The sequence below is a fragment of the Cucurbita pepo genome, chromosome 3 (genome assembly GCF_057944985.1).
Source record: "Cucurbita pepo subsp. pepo isolate OVF chromosome 3, ASM5794498v1, whole genome shotgun sequence".
Classification (NCBI taxonomy): Eukaryota; Viridiplantae; Streptophyta; class Magnoliopsida; order Cucurbitales; family Cucurbitaceae; genus Cucurbita; species Cucurbita pepo.
Window position 1 is genome coordinate 9,750,548 of NC_141800.1, and position 18,867 is coordinate 9,769,414.

The window sequence follows — 18,867 nt, forward strand, 5'->3', positions numbered from 1 at the left end:
ACAGGAGATCAGCTTATTTACCGAGTTCAATAAGGTCAGGTCATAGAGGTGAGGGTGTAGGAGCAGTTAAGTTGGATTCTCCCTTTAGTCTTTCACTGTAAAGTTTCATTAATCGAGAGTTTAGTCTTTCCTCTCCTGTAAAGGTTCCGGGTCAGGAAAAGGTTGAAGGTTTCGGCTTTCCTTGAAACACTTGATGAATAAGGAGAAAGATCAGTTCATTCATAAATAGGTGTAGGAATGACCTTGAATGAATCTTGAGTCTTGACTGACTGTTCACAATCACTTCCTTCTCATAACTCACAAGAACGGAACAGAATAGAGGGGAATTAATCTTTCTTCCTCTTTGACAGTTCCATCAGGGACAGTAAATGAATTAGCTAATGAACCCATTTACCGAGTCTTTGAATAAAGAGGCCTGAAGCAATGAGACCCTAAAGGAAAGGACAGAAAGAAGATGCTTTAACCTATTTACCTTGTTCAAGAATAAATAGGGACAAGTTATTGAGCTAAGGATAATCTTTCGGCTTTCCCTTGTTCAATGACCTAAAAGGAGAGGAGTGAAAGCAGGTTCCGGTGATTGAGCTGATCATCCTGCTGCTTTACCTTGTCTTTCAGGGAATAAAGAGGTGCAGGTTCAGTAGTTAGTTCAGTTCTACAACTCGATAGTCTTTGTTTACAGGGAATATCGGTGAAGGATCCAGATCAGTGAAAGAAGGAAAAGGTTCTGTAGAGAAGCTGATAGTTTACTCGGTTCAGGTGAAGTAGTTCTGTCTCATGAATAAGGGGTTGAGTCTTTCGTTGAGTCTTGACTTACTCATTACCGAGTTCAAGAATAAAGAGGAGCCCAGCCACTTTACAGTTCAAGAAGGAAGGGACAGGTAAATGAGTTTACAGTTCAAGAATCAATCCATAGGTGAAAGAAAAGAGCTACTTCATTCATCCTTCTTACAGGCAGGAGAGGAAAGAAAAGAGGTCAATCTGGTTCCCTTGTTTACTCTGAAAGAAGAAATAGGTTCAATTAGGAAAAGGTGAATGCGTAAGTAGCTGCGAGAGGAGCGAGGCTGTGAGACAGAGTAAAAGCGAATGAGCGAAGCCATGAAGACCCAGAGGGAGAGGAGAAAGATCAATTAAAGAAAACACCCGGTTACCTTGGTCAATAAGGGAAAGAAAAGAGAACAGACCTAGTGAAAGAAAAAGAGCTACTTCACCCATTTACCTTGGTCAATCAGTGAGAGTAAATGAATTAGCGGCTTTCCTTCCCGAGTTTACTGTGAAAGAATAACTCACAAGAATTAAGTAGAAAGATCCGAGACAGAGCTAAGATTCCCATTCCCTGTTTACAGTTCAAGAAGGAAAAGGAGAAGAGAATGAATAAGGAGTTAAGACTTTCAACACTTGATTCAGAAGGAGAAAGAATATATATATATATATATATATATATATATATATATATATATATACTTTACCGGTTGAAGAAAGAAGGAAAAGAAAAGGAGTGAGCTTGGCTTAATCTCATTTGAAGAGTCTTTCAAGCGGAATCAAAGGAAAGAGAAGAGACAGAGTTTACAGTTTAATCAGGTTCAGGAGTGAAACTGTGAGACAAAATAAAGCGAAGGAGTGAAACAGTGAGACCAAGAGGGAGAGGAGCGATGCAATGAAACCTTAAGGGGAGGGGAAGGAGCTTGCTGATCTTTCTTTCATTCTCTTTTTGTAAACTCTCATTAATCTTGAGTTGAGGAGAAGAAGTACTTAAGTAAAGGACACAGGTTACGTCGCGAAGCAATGAGACCGATAGCGAACGAGAGGAGCCAAGCAACGCCGAGAGTTAAGTCTTAGCTTAGTTTACAGTCAGGGAAAGGAGAAGAAATAGTCAAAGTAGCTCAGCCGGCCGAGGACAAGGAGCTGATTATCCTATCCAGCCTATTGACCTTGTTCAACCGAGTTTACAAGCGGCAGGGAAAGGAGACTGAACCAAACCAAAGACCTATTACCTTTCCAGAGTGAAAGAAGGGAAACATAGGGAGAGGTGAAAAGATCAGTTACAGAAAGTTCAGGTAAAGTAGCCAGAAGGGGCAGGCGCAATGGAATAGCTTGAGCTTCTATTTCTCTTTGATTCTTTCTTCTTCTTTAGTAAAGGGGAATCCATCTTCAGTCTTTCCTTCCTGACTTCCAAATTATCAAGTTCAATCAGGGAAAGGTGAACAAGAACTGTTCAAGAATCACTCACAATAACAGAACAGAGAATGCATTAATCGAGAGTGAGTGTTTACAGTCCCATTCTTCTTTCATTTGATGCTCCCCATAACTGTAGTCAAGTTTCATTCTTCTTCTTTCCACTATCTAAGGTATAGATAGAGAGATAGATAATTCATTTCTTCTCTTGCTTTCTTCCTTCAGACTTTCGAGAAGAGAATTATTGAGTTACATCAGGCTCAGGAGGTAAGGAGCAGATACTCAAGTTTTCCTTTATTTATAGTCTTTACATACAGTCCAATAAATTAACAAGAGAACTGTCCGGAATAGTATAGTCAAGAAAAGAAGGCGAAGGAACCCCCTTTTAAGAAGGAAGAGTAAAGAACACCAACCAAGCAAGCAAGCTGGTTAGTAGAGTTAGAGCCGACGAAGGGAAGCGCTGTTTAGAGTTAGAGCCGAAGGGGAGCGCTGTTGAGGTTATTTATTGAGTCTTATTGAGTTTACCTCGTGACCAGAATAAATGGGGTGCAGCAGCAAAGCAACTCCCGACAGTAAAGGTTCCCGGGAAAGAGAAAGAATCGAGAGTTGAGTCTTTCAAATCTGCTAAGGTTCAGGAGAAAGATCAGTTAAAGAATTCATCTTGAGGATTTACTGACAGTTCACTCTCATGTTGAGTTTCGGTTGAGTCTTTCCTTTCAACACTTTCAGGTTCAGTAGTTCACTCTCATTCATAAGGAGTTTAGTCTCCCTTCTTTCAAACACTTACAAGTCGAAGATCAAGAATGAATAGGGGAAGGAGTTAAGGTTTCGTCGTCTTCCTCTTCCGTCTCATGAATCGAGAGTTTTTCCTTTCAACACTTTAAGGTTCAGTAGCTAATGAGTTTACCGAGTTCAAGAAGGATCAGATCAAGAGGTGCCCGAGCAAGCCAGCCAGTTCCTTTCAACCCAGCAAGCAAGAAAGCCAGTTCATGTTCAGTAGCTAATGAGTTTACCGAGTGAAGAAGGTTCCGTCTCATTCATGTTGAGGATTGACTGACAGTTCACTCTCATTCATCGATAGTCTTTACTGTTGAAATAGGGTAAAGATAGACTTTTTCATCCTCAAAATAAGGGAGAGATACAAGAAATTTCTTGTTGGTCGGTCCATCAGAGGGAAAGAAGTAGGAGTCTTTGTCTTTGTTTCGTCTCCCTTCTGTTTCCTATTTATTCTATCACTGTAAAGTCGTCTTCTTCTTTCGTTTCGTCTTTCCTTTCTTTTTCTTCTTCAATCAATTGTCTTTCTTGTAAAGCAGCTAATTCCTCCTATCAAGTTTAGTAGCTCCTTTGATTTACTCAACTGGAAAGTTCAGGATTGAAGGAGAATTTATAGGAGTAAGTAGCTCGATCGTAAAGCAGCTAGCTAATTCAGTGATTCTTCCTCTTTCTTTCATTCTCTAAGATAGGCTGGATGAGAATCAGGTCAAGCAGCTAATTCATTTATTCTTTCACTGTTCATCAGGAGCGAAGCAATGAGACCGATAGAGGGAGGCGTGAAGTCAGTCTCTTTCCTCTCATTCAGCTATTTTCATTTACTCAACGGGAAATATCTGATTCTTCTTCTTTCTCGTCAGGTGATTGAGAATGAATCTTGTTGAGTTGAGTCTTTCAAGCGAGTCTTTCTTTACAGTTCAAGAATAAATGGGTAGGTGAAGGAAAGAAGAGATGAGAGACAGGAGAATAGTTCAACCCTTGGTTACAGGAGAGGGAATTAATTAGATTAGCTGCTTTACCTTGTAAAATGATAAAAATAGGGAATATCGTCAAAGAAAAGGTTCTTCTCATCCAGCCTATAAGGTTACCAAGTTCAATAAGGGAAAGATCAGAGACAGACAGTGAGAGGCGCGAAGCAACTCGACTGACAATGAATGAATAGGTAAAGTAGGGAAGGATCATGAATCTCTCTCTTTTCGTCAGTCAAGGTTATGGAGTGAACTCAAATGAGTCTTGTCTTGCTTCAATCTTTCAAAGCAAAGCAGCTAATGAATTGACTCTCATGTAAAGGGTCAGGATTAATTGAACAACAGAAAGAGAATAAGGAGAAAGAGAAGAAAAAGAAAGAAATAGGCTGAAGTCAGTAGTGATTGAGTTTCCCGAGTTAAAGAATCAATGGGATCAGGTTCAGTCAGTAGCTCAGTCTCATTCTTGCCTCTTTCGGCTTTCCCTTGGTTACTGTTCAAGAAGGTGATTGAGAATGAATCTTTCGTATTTCTCTTTTACAGTTCAAGAATAAATAGTCAAAGGAGAATGATGAATAAGGAGTGTTTACAGTGAGTTCAAGAATAACTCCCAATAAGTAAGGGAATATCGTCATCAAAGAGAGAAAGAAGGAGCGCAGCAGACTGATAGGTGTTACGAGGTGAAGGAGGTAAGATCATCAGAGTTGTAGAGGTTAAGGGGCGAAGCTATGAGACCGGAGAGGAGTTTACCTCGTTCAATCAGGGAAGGGAATGAGGGAATCCCAGCCAGCCTATTTACCGAGTGAAAGAAAAGAGACCAAGGTTACAGTTAAAGTACAGTTAAAGAATAACTCACAAGAACGGAACGGAATAGAGTATAAGGTTCAGTCGCTTCTCTTTCATTTTCTTTTCTTACTGTTGTTCCATCTGTCTCAGTCATAAGGAGTCTTGTTGACTTGTTTACGAGGTGCGAGGTTCAAGTGCAGGGTTTCGGTTGAGGCTTTTCAGTCGAGTCAATGAATTAGCTACTAAACCACATTCACCTATTTACCTTGTTTACTGCTGTTCCAGAAGGATTGAAGGAGAGAAGCTAAGCTGCTTTATCTAGTCTTTGAATAAATAGTAGTGAAACCCGAGTAAAAGAGTGAAATCAGGTTCCGGAGCTTGACCTGATGATCATCATCCAGCCTATTCTATTTACCTTACCTTGTTACCTTACCTTGTGATTGAGTTCCTGTCGAATGAATAAGGAGTTACGTCTTGACTTCCAGTTCAGTCTCTTTCTTTCATGTCTTTCCTTTCAACACTTTCAGGAGCGAAGACATGAAACCGTACCCGGTTCAGGGGCAGGTTTGAGTTCAATTAGTCTCATTCATCATAGAGTCTTTCAAAGCTGCTAATGAATTTCTTCTTGTTGAGTCTTTCCTTGATTCATAAGGAGAAAGAGAAGAGCTAAGATTCCGAGGTTAGAGTGAAAGAAGGGACAAGTGAAGGAGCATTCTTGTTTCGTCTTTACTTGATGAATAAGGGAGAGGTTCAGGCAATGGAATTGTGAGACTGAGTTTACGAGGCGAACGAGCTCTGGCAGCTCGACCTTAAGGGAGAGGAGCGAAGCAATGAAACCGATAGGTGATTGAGCTTGACCTTCTTCTTTTCTTACAGTCGAGTAAAAGAGTGAAATGACAGAAAAAATAGGGAATAGCGGGGAAGGGGCCCCACCCACAAACAAGACTAACAGCAACAGAACGAACAAGAACGAAAACCCTTACATTCAGACAGGAACAGAAAGGAGCGGACAGCGGAAAAACAAAGACCGCATATACCCAACAAACAAAAACACACCCCAAGCCTCGAAACAGAAACATTAGACAGACCAACCACAACAAACAAAGAAAGAACACCCAGCCCCTACCCCTAATCAGATCTATCCCATGTGTCCTCCTTCCCGCAGTTTGCCAGTTCGATTCGGTACAGAATACATACCTTCCTCCGACGTTGGGTTAGCCTCTATTTGACGCAACACTTCCGAAAAATACAAGAGACGGGAATTAGCCACAAAATACCCTTTTTACAAAAGCAGAGGCCATGTTCTCTCTTTCGTACGAACAACAGAACTAAATGACCCAGGCTCACCAACCCCTTCCTCCGCACTTCGGGGAACTACAAGTTGCAGTGGCCATACCGCGTATACCTCCCCTGCCTCATTTCTGTAGATAAAGTAACCCAGCGTTTCCTCTTTCTTGAACAGGAGCTTGTCAGGAATCGACGGATACTCACCTCCATTAGGAAACTTTCATTACGCCCTTCCCCTATTCTCTTGAAAGGATCCACAAATGTAAACTCAGAAGGACCCACCACAGACTCTACACTCTCCTTTTTCTTCAATGGGATCATAGCAAAGTCGAGTAACGAAAACACTCCTCCTGCCTTACAAAAGCGGGTCTCCAAAAGACAGCAGCAGAGCACCGAACGAACTCTTTTAGCTTCATCTTCCTCCCCGATCGAAAGGCCTTCAGTTGACGGCCCACACAGAGGGACAGAAGCGAACCCTCCCTTGTGAAAAGGTACCCATCCTCCAGCGAATCCGCACAAGACGGCCTTCTTTCTTGGTAACCCCTTATCCCTTCTTTCTAGGTTACCCATCCTCCAGCAAGGCCTCACAGTCATTATACAAGAGCGAACGGCTCCTACCCCTATTACCATCCGACACACCATGGGACCCAAGCGATGAACCTTTACCTTAAAAACCTTTTGATTCAACCCCAGAGCATTCTGCGCGAAGACTTCTTATTCATCAGACAGATTGAACTCGTAAACTATCTCTCTCCTGCCTGAACACCTATTTCTTCTTTCATTGAACTGTACAAGGATCCTTCATCTTGTCTTGCTTTCGGCTTGATTCTTGAACTGTAAAGTCAAGAAAGAAAGGTTCTTCAAATAGCTTGACTTACCTCTAGAAATAAGGGAAGGGAATATCGTCAAAGAAAAGGAGTGCACTCTCATTCATCTTGAGTTGAGTCTTTCCTTTCAACACTTTCTATTTCAGGATCAAGACTACTATACTGTTTACCTCAATAAATAAGGGAAGGGAGAGGAGCGAAGCAACGAGACAGATCGCTATGGGAAAGATCAGAGAAAGAATAACTCACAACCACTGACCTTGTTCAAGAATAAATAGGTGAAGGAGCGAAGCCGCTTTACCGACAGGGGAGGGGAAGGAGTTTACAGTTAAAGATAAGTGAAGGAAGAGGAAAGAAAGGGGCCAAGCCGAGGTGATTGAGTTAAGTCGAATTCATCTCTTTGTTTACAGTTCAATCTAGGTCAGGTTAATAAATCAGGTAATAGGTAAAGCCGCCCGCTAATGAATGGACGGACTCTCCCTTACAGTCTCACATACATATTCCTCTTCTTCTGTATTGTATGTAAAGTGAAGGCGCGAAGCCGAGGAGAAAGATCAGTTAAAGAATAACATAGAATAGGTTCCGGAGATTAGGGAATAGAAAGGGGCAGGTTCCGGAGTTCAGGATCATCTTGTCTTGCTGTAGTCTCCCTGAATTTCTTCTTTCACAGTAAAGGTTCCGTTCAGGATTGAATTCATTTACTCGATTGTAATAGAATATCTAATTCTTCTTCTTTCATTGCATTCTGCTTCAGCTACCCTACCCCTACCTAATTCATCTTTCCTCTCCCGTAAAGTCTCTCTCATTCAGCTTTCGTCTTTCCTCTCCCGTCTTGACTTACTGTTCCGGAGAATTCCTCTTGAGTAGTCTTTCCTCTCCCGTCTTTCCTTACTGTTCCATCTCATTCATCTTGAGTTTCGTCTTCACTCTCATGAATAAGGAATCGATAGTCTTTCTCTTTTTCTTTTACCTCGCCTCGTTCAATCAGTCCAATGGAGGGTTACTCTCATCTTCTTTGTCTTTGTATAGGGAAGTTTACCTCGTGAAAGAATTGTCTTCTTCTTCTTCTTTTACAGGATTGAATGAATTTACTCGACTGGAAAAGTTCAGGATTGAATAGGAACAAGGAGAAAGAGAAGAAAAAGAATAAGTTCGGGAGCTAGCTTCTCATCCTGCCTATTTACTGTGAAGTAGCTCAGGGAATATCCTCAATTATCGATTGAGTGAAAGAAGGTAGGTTCAGGAAGTAGTTCAATTCTACAACTCTCTCTCATTCATTCATCTCTTTTCTTACAGTTCCTGGTTCAGTAGTGAACGATGACGAATAAGTCGTCTTTCTTGCTTGAGTCTTGAAAAGCAGCGTCTTCATTCTTGAACTGTTCTGTCTCATTCCACTTGAGTTGAGTCTTGAAACAATTGATGAATAAGCAGAAAGAGAAGAGAAAGATCAGGGAAAGAACAAGAACAGAACAGATGGTCATAGAGTCAAACAAAGGTTCAGGATTGAATAGGAACAGAATAAGGAGAAAGAACTCGTTTACACAAATGAAGCTCTCATTCTCATCTCTCAAAATTTTAAATAGAGCAAAGATTGAATTTTGAACTCTGGGTCGATTAAAAATTAAAAAGATAAAAATAAATAAAAATCAAATTGAGAAGAAATGCAAAGGAAACATATATCCGATCTTGAACCTGAAGCTCTGATACCAAATGATATGGTAAGGAATCAACTACAAGAGGAATAAGATTCGGATTACCTTGTTGATCGAATATCTCAAGGCAAGAACATTGTTTGAGATTCGAATCACTCCACAAGCAAGATCGATCATGTCTAGCTTGAATGACTCTTGTTGATCAAATATCTCAAACACTTGTTTGAGATTCGAATCACTCCACAAGCAAGATTGATCATGTCGAGCTTGAATGATTCTACATGCAATCTAAGCTACATAGAATTGCAAAGAAACATAGTCATTGGCTAAAGAAAAGCACAAATGCTTCTTTCTATATTTTCCAAGTCTACCTTACAAATACAACATACATGGCTTTATATAGCCTCAAAATGAAACTATTAAAGGCATTCCAAAAGTTGTAACATTCATACTTAATGGCCATAATTAGCCATTATGTAATTGTAACCTAAAGTAAATAAAAACTCTTAAACTACATTAATGAAATACAATAACTCTAAATTGTAATCCACCCAAAATTTATCACATGAAACTTCATTCTTCTTCATTGTGACATGAATTGAAATACTTTTGATGATTTCAACAATATTTTCTTCACATCTTCATTGAAGCATATTGTATGATTGATGTCTCTTGGTTCATATCAAAATGGGTTAAGTTAAGGAGCTTTACCAAGTCTTTGAATAGTTCCACCCTAGGGAAATGAAAGAATAAATAGGCAGAGGAGTCAGGTTCCGTCACTCTCCTTAATCCAATAACTTCTGGTAATAAAGGTGAAGGAGAATGACTGAGAGAAGAAAGAATAGGAATTGAATATGAATCAGGGGAAGGGAATAGAGCAGAAGGAGATTGATAAAGGTTATGGTTACAGTGAAGTAGTGAAGGGAATAGCGCGGAAGGAGAAAGATCAGTTAAAGAAGAAATAGGGGAAGGTGATTGAGCTTGACCTTGTGAAAGAACGAAAGAAGCCTAGCCGAGTTTACTGGTCAATCAGGGAGAGGCAATTCATTAGTACAGTGAAGGGAGAGGAAAAGGAAGAAGACGAAGACAGAGTGAAAGAATAGTGAAACCCGAGGTCAATCTGTCTCATGAATAAGGAGTGTTTACAGTTCGTGAAAGGGAGAGGTTCAGTAGTGAAGGAGCGAAGCTATGAAACCGATAGGTGAAGGAGCGAAGCTGTGAAACCGATAGGTGAAGGAGCGAAGCTGTGAAACCGATAAGTGAAGGAGCGAAGCTGTGAAACCGATAGGTTCAGCAGTTTACTGAGTTCAATCTCATTCATCTTGAGTTCAGTCTTTCCTTCAGGTTCACTCTCTCTCATTTCTTCTTCTTTCGTTTCGTCTTTCCTTCCTTAATGTAATAACTGAACACTGCTTAGTATAGTAATCTCACCATCAAAAATCTTTCCTTCCTTAATGAAAGAACGAAAGAAGGAAAAGGAAAAAACAGAGAAGAGACCGGCCGATAGGGAGAGTAGTGAAATCTGTCTCATTCATCGATAGTCTTAGTTTACAGTTCGTGAACGAATAACTCACAAGAACTGCACACTGCTGAGTATAGTTGATAAGTGCCTACACTGCTAGAATTTGCAAAGCTAGAGGTCCTTCTAGAATCCTTGCAAAACGTTCACAGAGAAAGCTAACTTAACGGATTGATTCCAACCAAGAGCTGGTTAGAAGATGAATGACTCTTAGATCGAACTTGGAATCTATGATGGTCACTCTTAGATACCAAGACAATTCACTCCAGAATTAGCTTGATCAAAACTAATTCAATGAATCGGTTTAAACATCAAACCTAAAGCAAGATTTGAAAAAGAATAACACCAAAAGGGTATCAAGAAAACACAAAGGTTTTTTCTGTATTCAACCAAAATCCCCCAAACATGAGTATTACATGCCTTTAAATAGGCCCAAAAGATAACCCTAACAAAATAAAGTTCAGCCACCAACCACTAATGCTAATAAATGCTATTAAATACAAATTGAAGAATATAAGGCAATTCATACAAATTTTTAATAAATGCTATTAAATATAAATTGAAAAATATAAGACAATTCATAAATTGTCTTAATTGGTAGTTCAACTTCCAAAGGCAAGTCTTCTAATCACTTTCCAATGTCAGCCACTCCATTATTTTCTTGATTTGATACTTGAATCTTCTTTGTATTGCTTCTTATAATTGCTCGTTCGGGTACATGGAAGTGATCAGTTGTTGGATTCATATCATCCCCCCTTTCTTTAAAGGATTTGTCCTCAAATCAAATTCATCGTTCTTTCCGGACAAGAACTGAATATTTTTTTTTCTCACTTTTTTTTTTCTCACCTTTACCTTAGTTTCTTCTCTCCACTGTTGTTCTTCATATTCTTTCTTTTCTTCTTTCTATCATATTTCCAAGGTCGGCCGAATAAGATGTCCCCCGCATGCATTGATACGACATCACAAAGAATTTCATCTTTATATCTTCCAAGAGTAAAAGAAATAAGAGCTTGGGAGTTCACCTTAATTTCTTCTTTGTTTGTTAACCAATGAAGTTTGTATGGTTTTGGATGGGGATGGATAGAAAGTTGAAGTCTTTTTACAAGGAAGCTGCTTACCACATTTGTGCAACTTCCACTATCAATCACCAAGCTGCATGGGTTTCCTTTGACCAAACATCTTGTGTGGAACAAGTTTTCCCTTTGATCTTCAAATTTCTCTTCCTTGATTTGAACATTGAGTACCCTTCTTGTGATCAAAGATATGGAATTACCTTTTTCAACATACTCATCATCATATGCTGCGATTTCTTCCACAAGCTGTGAATCATGATCCTCACAATCATCATTTGAATCAAGTATACCATTCCTTATCACCATAACTTTTTTATTAACACACTCTTTGCACATGTGTCCAAACCCTTTGCACTTCCAACATTGAATAGAACTAGACTTCTCCTTTACCGTCTTTGAAGCCTCATTCTTTTTACCAATGGAACTCTTAGCCTCCACTCTTTTAGCAGCCACAAACTTTTCTTTTGGTGACATTGATTCATTTCTATTCACAAAACTATCCTTGTTCCAAGTTTTAGAATTTGAAAAGGTGTTAGTTCGTGATGTGTACCTTTTTTAATGCTCTTTTTCTTCCTTCAATTGGTCTTCAATTTTGAGAGCATAATGATACATGTCTTCCAGATATGGTGATGGATTTCTGTCAACAAGATGAGCTTCTCGATTCAAATCTCCAAGGAATCTAGACATGGTATCTTCTTCTTCTTCTCTAACATTTGCTCTTTCCATCATAGTTTCCATCTCTTGATAATATTCCGCCACACCTTTTGTTCCTTGCCTCAAACCTTGCAATTTAGTTTTCAAATTTCTTTCATAATGTTTTGGAACATACCTTTTTTTCATGGCTTCTTTAAGTTCTTCCCATATCTCTATTGGATCCTCCTCTTTTCTTCTTCTCTCGGATTTGAGATGTTGGTACCAAATACCAGCATGATTGGTAAATTCGGCAATAGCAAGTCTCATCTTCTTATTTTCACTATAGGTGTTGCAATCAAACACATGCTCTATCTTTCTTTCCCATTGCAAGTATGCCTCAGAATCTGCCGTTCCACAAAATGGTGGGATTTTGAGTTTAACTCCTCCATCTCTATCTTCATGTACTCTTTCCATCCTTCTAGGTTGCATAATAGTTGCATGGTTATTTCTTCCTCTCCATCTTCCTTCAACAACTTGTCTTTCTTGTACTACTATATCTTCATCACCTTCTAATGTTCGTTCTTGTCTTTGTTGTTGCGCCCTTCTTTCTTGTCTATCTTCCATCATCATTTGCATCATACCTTGAATTGCTTGAAGAATGGTTGTATTAAGATCTGGTACTGGTGGTACTCCTTCTCCATTATGTGACATTTTGTTATCAAGGGGCCTCTCCACACTTCTCACAAAAATTTCACTCAGGGACACCGTGTTTAACACTAAAAGGTGGGCTTTTGGTACTAGGTTAAGAATGTAAAGGCTGGCTTTTTTTTTCTTTTTTTCGAGAATCTGAGAGAGAGAAAAAATTGATAAAAAAAAAATAACAATAAAAATATTTCACCTCTAGAGCGGCTAAAGAACGTCGACCAAATGCTCTGATACCAAATGATAAGCGCCTACACTGCTGGAATTTGCAAAGCTAGAGGTCCTTCTAGAATCCTTGCAAAACGTTCACAGAGAAAGCTAACTTAACGGATTGATTCCAACCAAGAGCTGGTTAGAAGATGAATGACTCTTAGATCGAACTTGGAATCTATGATGGTCACTCTTAGATACCAAGACAATTCACTCCAGAATTAGCTTGATCAAAACTAATTCAATGAATCGGTTTAAACATCAAACCTAAAGCAAGATTTGAAAAAGAATAACACCAAAAGGGTATCAAGAAAACACAAAGGTTTTTCTGTATTCAACCAAAATCCCCCAAACATGAGTATTACATGCCTTTAAATAGGCCCAAAAGATAACCCTAACAAAATAAAGTTCAGCCACCAACCACTAATGCTAATAAATGCTATTAAATACAAATGGAAGAATATAAGGCAATTCATACAAATTTTTAATAAATGCTATTAAATATAAATTGAAGAATATAAGACAATTCATAAATTGTCTTAATTGGTAGTTCAACTTCCAAAGGCAAGTCTTCTAATCACTTTCCAATGTCAGCCACTCCATTATTTTCTTGATTTGATACTTGAATCTTCTTTGTATTGCTTCTTATAATTGCTCGTTCGGGTACATGGAAGTGATCAGTTGTTGGATTCATATCAATAGTAATCTTACCATCAAAAATCTTTCCTTCCTTAATGAAATGAGCGGAACACTTGATATCTGCTGTCTCAATCAAAGACAGTTCCATTCTGATATCTTAGACGATTTGAGGTTACTCGACAGTCCGGCCCCGCAGGGCACTATTGAAGAGTCTCTTGAGGCCCGCCGATTTCTCAATATCAAATGGAAGCTGTAAAGATGAGCTGCTCTGATTATCTATGTCACTTCGCCCGAAGAGAAGAGAAAGAGAAGTAGCGAAGCCACTTTACCGTTCAATCAGGAAAAGGAAAGAGGTTTCTTCGTCTTTCCTTCCTTAATGAGCAGAACACTTTCTTTCTATATATCTGCAGTCTCAATCAAAGAGAGTTCCATTCATTCTATCTTAGACGACCAGGGGTTACTCAAACAGTCCAGCCCCGCAGGGCACTATTGGAGAGTTTCCTGAGGCCCGCCGCTTTCTCAATAGAAAAAATAGAAGCTGTAAAGATGAGCAGCGAATATATATTATCTATGATATTTCTTTCCCCGAAGAGAGAGAGTAACCCCTAGAAGTAAGGTCAGTTTAATTAATAAAAGAAAGGGGAAGGTGAAGGAACAAAGCCAGCCGTGAGACCTTACGGGAGAGGATTGAATGAATAAGGAAAATAGGTTCCGGTCAATCCGGGAATAGAGTCAAAGGGGAAGCAGCTCACTTTACACCAACCCAATCTCTCTCTACATGTGAAAAAAAGGTATGTCATATAGAAGTTTAATCAGAAGAAAATGAAAGAAAAAGAGTAAGGTCATAGAGTAGAGTCTTTGGTTACGGATTGAATGAATTGAAAGCTAGCTCTCCTGTTCCGGATTTCATTCTTTTGTTTCCTGTAAAGGAATATCTGATTCTTGCATTCATTTCCTCTCATGTTTTTGTTCAGCAGGTATCACTTTCTCTTTTCTTTTAAACACTGTAAAGGATTGAATGAATTGACTCTACCTCCTCTCCTATATAGGAATATCTGATTGATTCTGATTCTTTCATTCTATACTCTAAAGGTTGGTTACGGTTCAGGTTCAGGAAAGAGCTACTTACTTTGGAAATAAAGGAGGTCATAGAGTCAAAGAAAAGGTGCAAGGATAATGACTCTTTAGTTTCGTCTGGAAAAGCTGCTACTGCTAATATATTGATTCTTTTACTGTAAACTCCTTCAATCAGGTTAGGTAGGGAATATCGGAAAAGAGTGGAATCAGTCTCATTCTTCTTTCAGTTGATTCTCCCGTATAGGTTCTTCTCATGCAGCTTTCCTATTCCCACTTATTTACTGTAAACTCTCATATGAATCTTTAGTCTTTGTTTACTGTTCGGTAAAGCAAGGAAGGAGAGGTGACGGAATTGTGAAACCGAGTTGTAGAGGTTCAGGTTACGGTTCAGTAGTTCAGGCAATAGCGGGGAAGGAGAGAAGCCGAGGTGAAGGGCAAATTCATTCTTTTACCGAGATTTGATCCCAAAAAATAGGGAGAGGATAGAATTTTCTAATTATTGGTCTTTACTGGAAAAAGAGTGTTTGAAGTCCAATGCAGGGTTACGATCATCTTCCCTTATTGTATTGGTCTCACAACACTAAGTTTAAGTCAGTTATTATATTAGCCCAGATAAAGAAGAGAGAGGAGCAATGAGACACACAGTAACCTTGTTTACAGTTAAATCCGGGCAGTCAGGGAATATCGGAAAAGAAGAAGAAGTGAAGGAGAATGAATTGAATATGCTTTGTTTACTGTTCAATCAGGTTCAGGTTCCGGAGAATGCATCTTGTCTTGCTTTCGGCTTTCTCTTTGTCTTTCATTCTTTTTCTGTAAAGGTTACTACTACGGTCAGGGAATATCGTCAAAGGTTCAGTAGCTCAGGTGAAGGTTCAGGAGCGAAGACAAAGACGGAGTTCAATCAGGATCCTTAATAAGGAAGGAGTCTTGGCTGACTGTGAAGGATCATTCTTCTTTCGGCTTTTCTTCCCGAGTTTACTGTTCAGGTCATATCGGGTCAGGGTTGAGGTTGAGTCTTTCAAAGCAGCTCATTCATTTATTCTTGAACTGTAAAGGAGAGAGAATAAATCTTTCGTCTTTACTGTTTGTGAAAGGGAGAGGAAAGGGAGTTCCGGATCGTTAATCTTGAGTTTCGGCTTTCCCTTGTTTCCAGTGAATAAATAGGAAAAGGAGTTAAGTCTAATTCATCTTTCTTCCTCTTTGACAGTGAAATCAGAGAGAGTCCATGAATTAGCTACTGAATGAACCCATTTACCTCTATAAAGAATAAATAGGAGAGAAGCAGTTCAGTTTTCTTCTAAACACTATGCTATTCAGCAGCTCGACTGTAAAGAAAGGTTCTTCAACAAATAGCTTGACCGAAGAATAAATAGGGAATATCGTCAAAGAAAAGGTTCAGGATTTCATATGCTCGACTGGAAAGAAGAGGGAATCAGAGAATATGCTTTACCGAGTCTTTGAGTGAAATCAGGGACAAGTTATTGAGTGAAGTTCGTAAACTCTCATTCATCTTTCTTTCGTCTTTCCTTTCAACACTTGAAGGTTCAGTAGTTCACTCTCATTCATAAGGAGTCTCCCTTCTCTTTCCCTTCTTTCTTTCACTGTCAAGTCGTCTTCAATTCTTCTTTCGTTGAGTCTTGAGTTTCGACTTTCTCTTTGTCTTTTCCCTTGTTCAAGAGTGAAAGAAAGGATCTTGATCAGTGTTTGAATAAATAGGTTCAGGTTTTCTTCGGTTTCATCTTTCTTCTTTCCTCTCCCATAAGGTCTCGCACTTCCACTTCGTTCCTCTCCTGTCTGCTAACTCCTTCATTTATTCAAAAAAAGACTTACAACTCTCATTAATGTTCAATCAGGGCGTACGGTCATATCGGTGCTCCGGTTCAGGCAATGGAACTGTGAGACGAGAAGAGGTTCAGTCGCTTCTCTTTCTTTCCTTTCTCTTTTTCTTGAATGAATCTTGCTGGATGGATGGAGGGAGTCTTTCCGTTGTTTGTTGACGGCAGTGCCTATATTTTGTATTGTTTTGGCTTTAGCGGCAACCCCTGAATCTCGAGCCGCAGGGCGTTCCATTCCAACTGAGTTCTGTTCCAAGAATGCCCTTGTCGGAGAAAGCGGGACTGCTTGCCGTTGCATATTCGAACTACTCATTCAAGCACGATTCGCATCATGATGTTCAATAAGGAAGCTCCAATAGAAAATGTCAGGGAAAAAGCCTTCAAAGATGAACTTGTTCCCATTCAATAGTCAAGAATGCCTGGTTGGGTATCTTGCTGGAACAATCTGTTCTTCCGGAATACCTTACCTGGATTCAGTGCCAAAGAATTTCCTGTCTGTCGCTACCATATAGTATGAATCTATCTATACTTGGTGATAAATAAAGCATCCGCACTTTGATCTCTCTCTCCCTCTCTCAGTTCATCAAATGGAGTTTATCGAGATAGATCCCCAATGACTAATCCTTGCATGAATTGCTAATGATCCAATAAGTCCAACATTCATTCCTTTTCCTTCAGACGTGTCAATTGAGCAAATGGGTCCACAATGACTAGGATGGCTGGCTATCTCGTCAAACTAGCTGTTCGCCCTGTCAATCCTCCTGGCCCCAAATCACTCAATTTTCTCCCATGAACTAGTTGTGTCAATGGATGAGTTCGATCTCAAACTTGAGATACCTGTGGTATAATCCGAAAATTGATTCAACCGTGGCGTGGTTGTTAATGGAGTGGAAGTTACCAAATTCTGAGGGAGGAGTCGGTATAAATTTATGTCTAATCCACATATAGTTCCTCTAACCATCCATATTTTCTAAACGAACGTCAGCCAATCCGAATTGATCTTGTAAGAGACCGGCGACAGAGCGAATCCCTTTCTTTTTCAAATGATTCATACCATACCGGCAAGTGTACCCATTCCCAATTTCAGTCCAATCAAATGATCTGCAGCTGCCAATACAATATATCCGGCGGTAAGAAAAATGTATTGTTTTATAAGGTATATCAAGATTCAGTCTCTGGTTCTGATTTCGTCGACCAATCCTTGTTGAAAGAATTTCTTTTGTAATTCCTTACTTAAGGATGAAGAAAATACCGGATCTCCGCTGATCCCATTCCATTTGTTTGTTCTCCTTATTCGAGTGAGTCAGGAGAGACCAAACAATTTCCGGGTAGCAAACATTCTCGAGAATTTCTCTTAGATTCGAACCCATAGCTGATGATAGAACTAGAATAGATATTTTCTGTTTCCTACTCCCCCGAGCCGAGCCCATATCCTTGCTTTTGATCACTCTCTCATTCTATCCTCCCCAATCAGATATTATGGTGTGGTGGGTATAGACTGAAATTCCGTTATGGTCAAATTCTGCCTGGCAATAGATACCGGCGTGGCTTTGCAATATGTGACTGATCCCGATTCTGTATAGTCTGACTATAGAAGTTCCCAGGGAATGAATGAATTAGAGGAATGTTTCCAATCAAAATGGTTTGTTCTTGCCTATCCCTCCGGGTTTTCCAAATTCATCCTGCGGATACGTATAATTCAGAGGAATATGTGAGTGATTGATGAGTAGCCAGCATCTCTTTCTTTTATCAATGGTTCTAACAATTTCTATGTTTATGCAAATAATGGAAATTCCATTTTGGGCAACTTAGAAAGTTCTTCCGTTAAGCCATGATCAATAAACCTACAACTGAACTTCAAATTGTATCTATCTGATTAAACCCAGTCAGGCATTGTCGATATTCTCTCATTTCCACCCCAACCAAGCCTTTTGTTGATTTCCCATTTATAATAGAAAAAGGATTCTCAAAATGGTATTCTGAACATTTCCTATAAGCATCTTATTAAGATACCCGATTTAGCTAATTGTAATAATCAGAATTTATGCTCTGGGGGTTACACTAATAATCGCTATTCTCATTTTCATTAAGAAGGATTCTCTTTTATGGTTATGGAAACGAATCAATACGGATGGATTAGTAATGATTAGTTATGTATCGGGGATTGTTTTCTGATATCATTAGGGAACCCTACCTAATTTTCCTTCCCTTTGAATCCAAGAATCATTTAGGAATGAACAGCACAGTCAATAGTGAAAGTGAACGGTTCCCATTTGTCTGTCTCCTTCATTTTACCTTTTGTAGTCGAAAATCCTTTTGGCAATAGAAAAAGTCAAGTTCCGTTTTTAGGTTTCAATATTGTGGAAGATACTATCAATCGAAGAGATAGGGCCAATCCAAGATTTAGTAGTCTTTTGGCGGCATGGCCGAGCGGTAAGGCGGGGGACTGCAAATCCCCTTTTCCCCAGTTCAAATCCGGGTGTTGCCTCATCAACAAACAAAAGAATGGAAAGACTTTCCACTATTTTGCTGATATAACCTTATCTTTAGCATTTGTTTACAGGAGAAGGAGAGAGAAGACAAAACAAAACAAAGCAAGCCTCTTTCGATTTGCTTGATTCTAAGCATCCTTAGGGGTTCGGTAAAATGCTATACTCATCCTTGCGTCTAGGTTTCGTTTCAAGAATTCAGTGTTAGTAGAGTAATGTCATGCAACATC

The 18,867-nt window shown here is 39.4% G+C and overlaps 1 non-coding gene across 1 annotated transcript; it reads left to right on the forward strand.

The window, feature by feature from the left end:
- The first annotated feature begins 18,564 nt into the window (after positions 1–18,564).
- On the forward strand, positions 18,565–18,636 carry TRNAC-GCA (transfer RNA cysteine (anticodon GCA)). Its single transcript has one exon. It is a non-coding gene; the product is annotated as a tRNA-Cys (tRNA).
- The last annotated feature ends 231 nt before the right edge of the window (positions 18,637–18,867 follow it).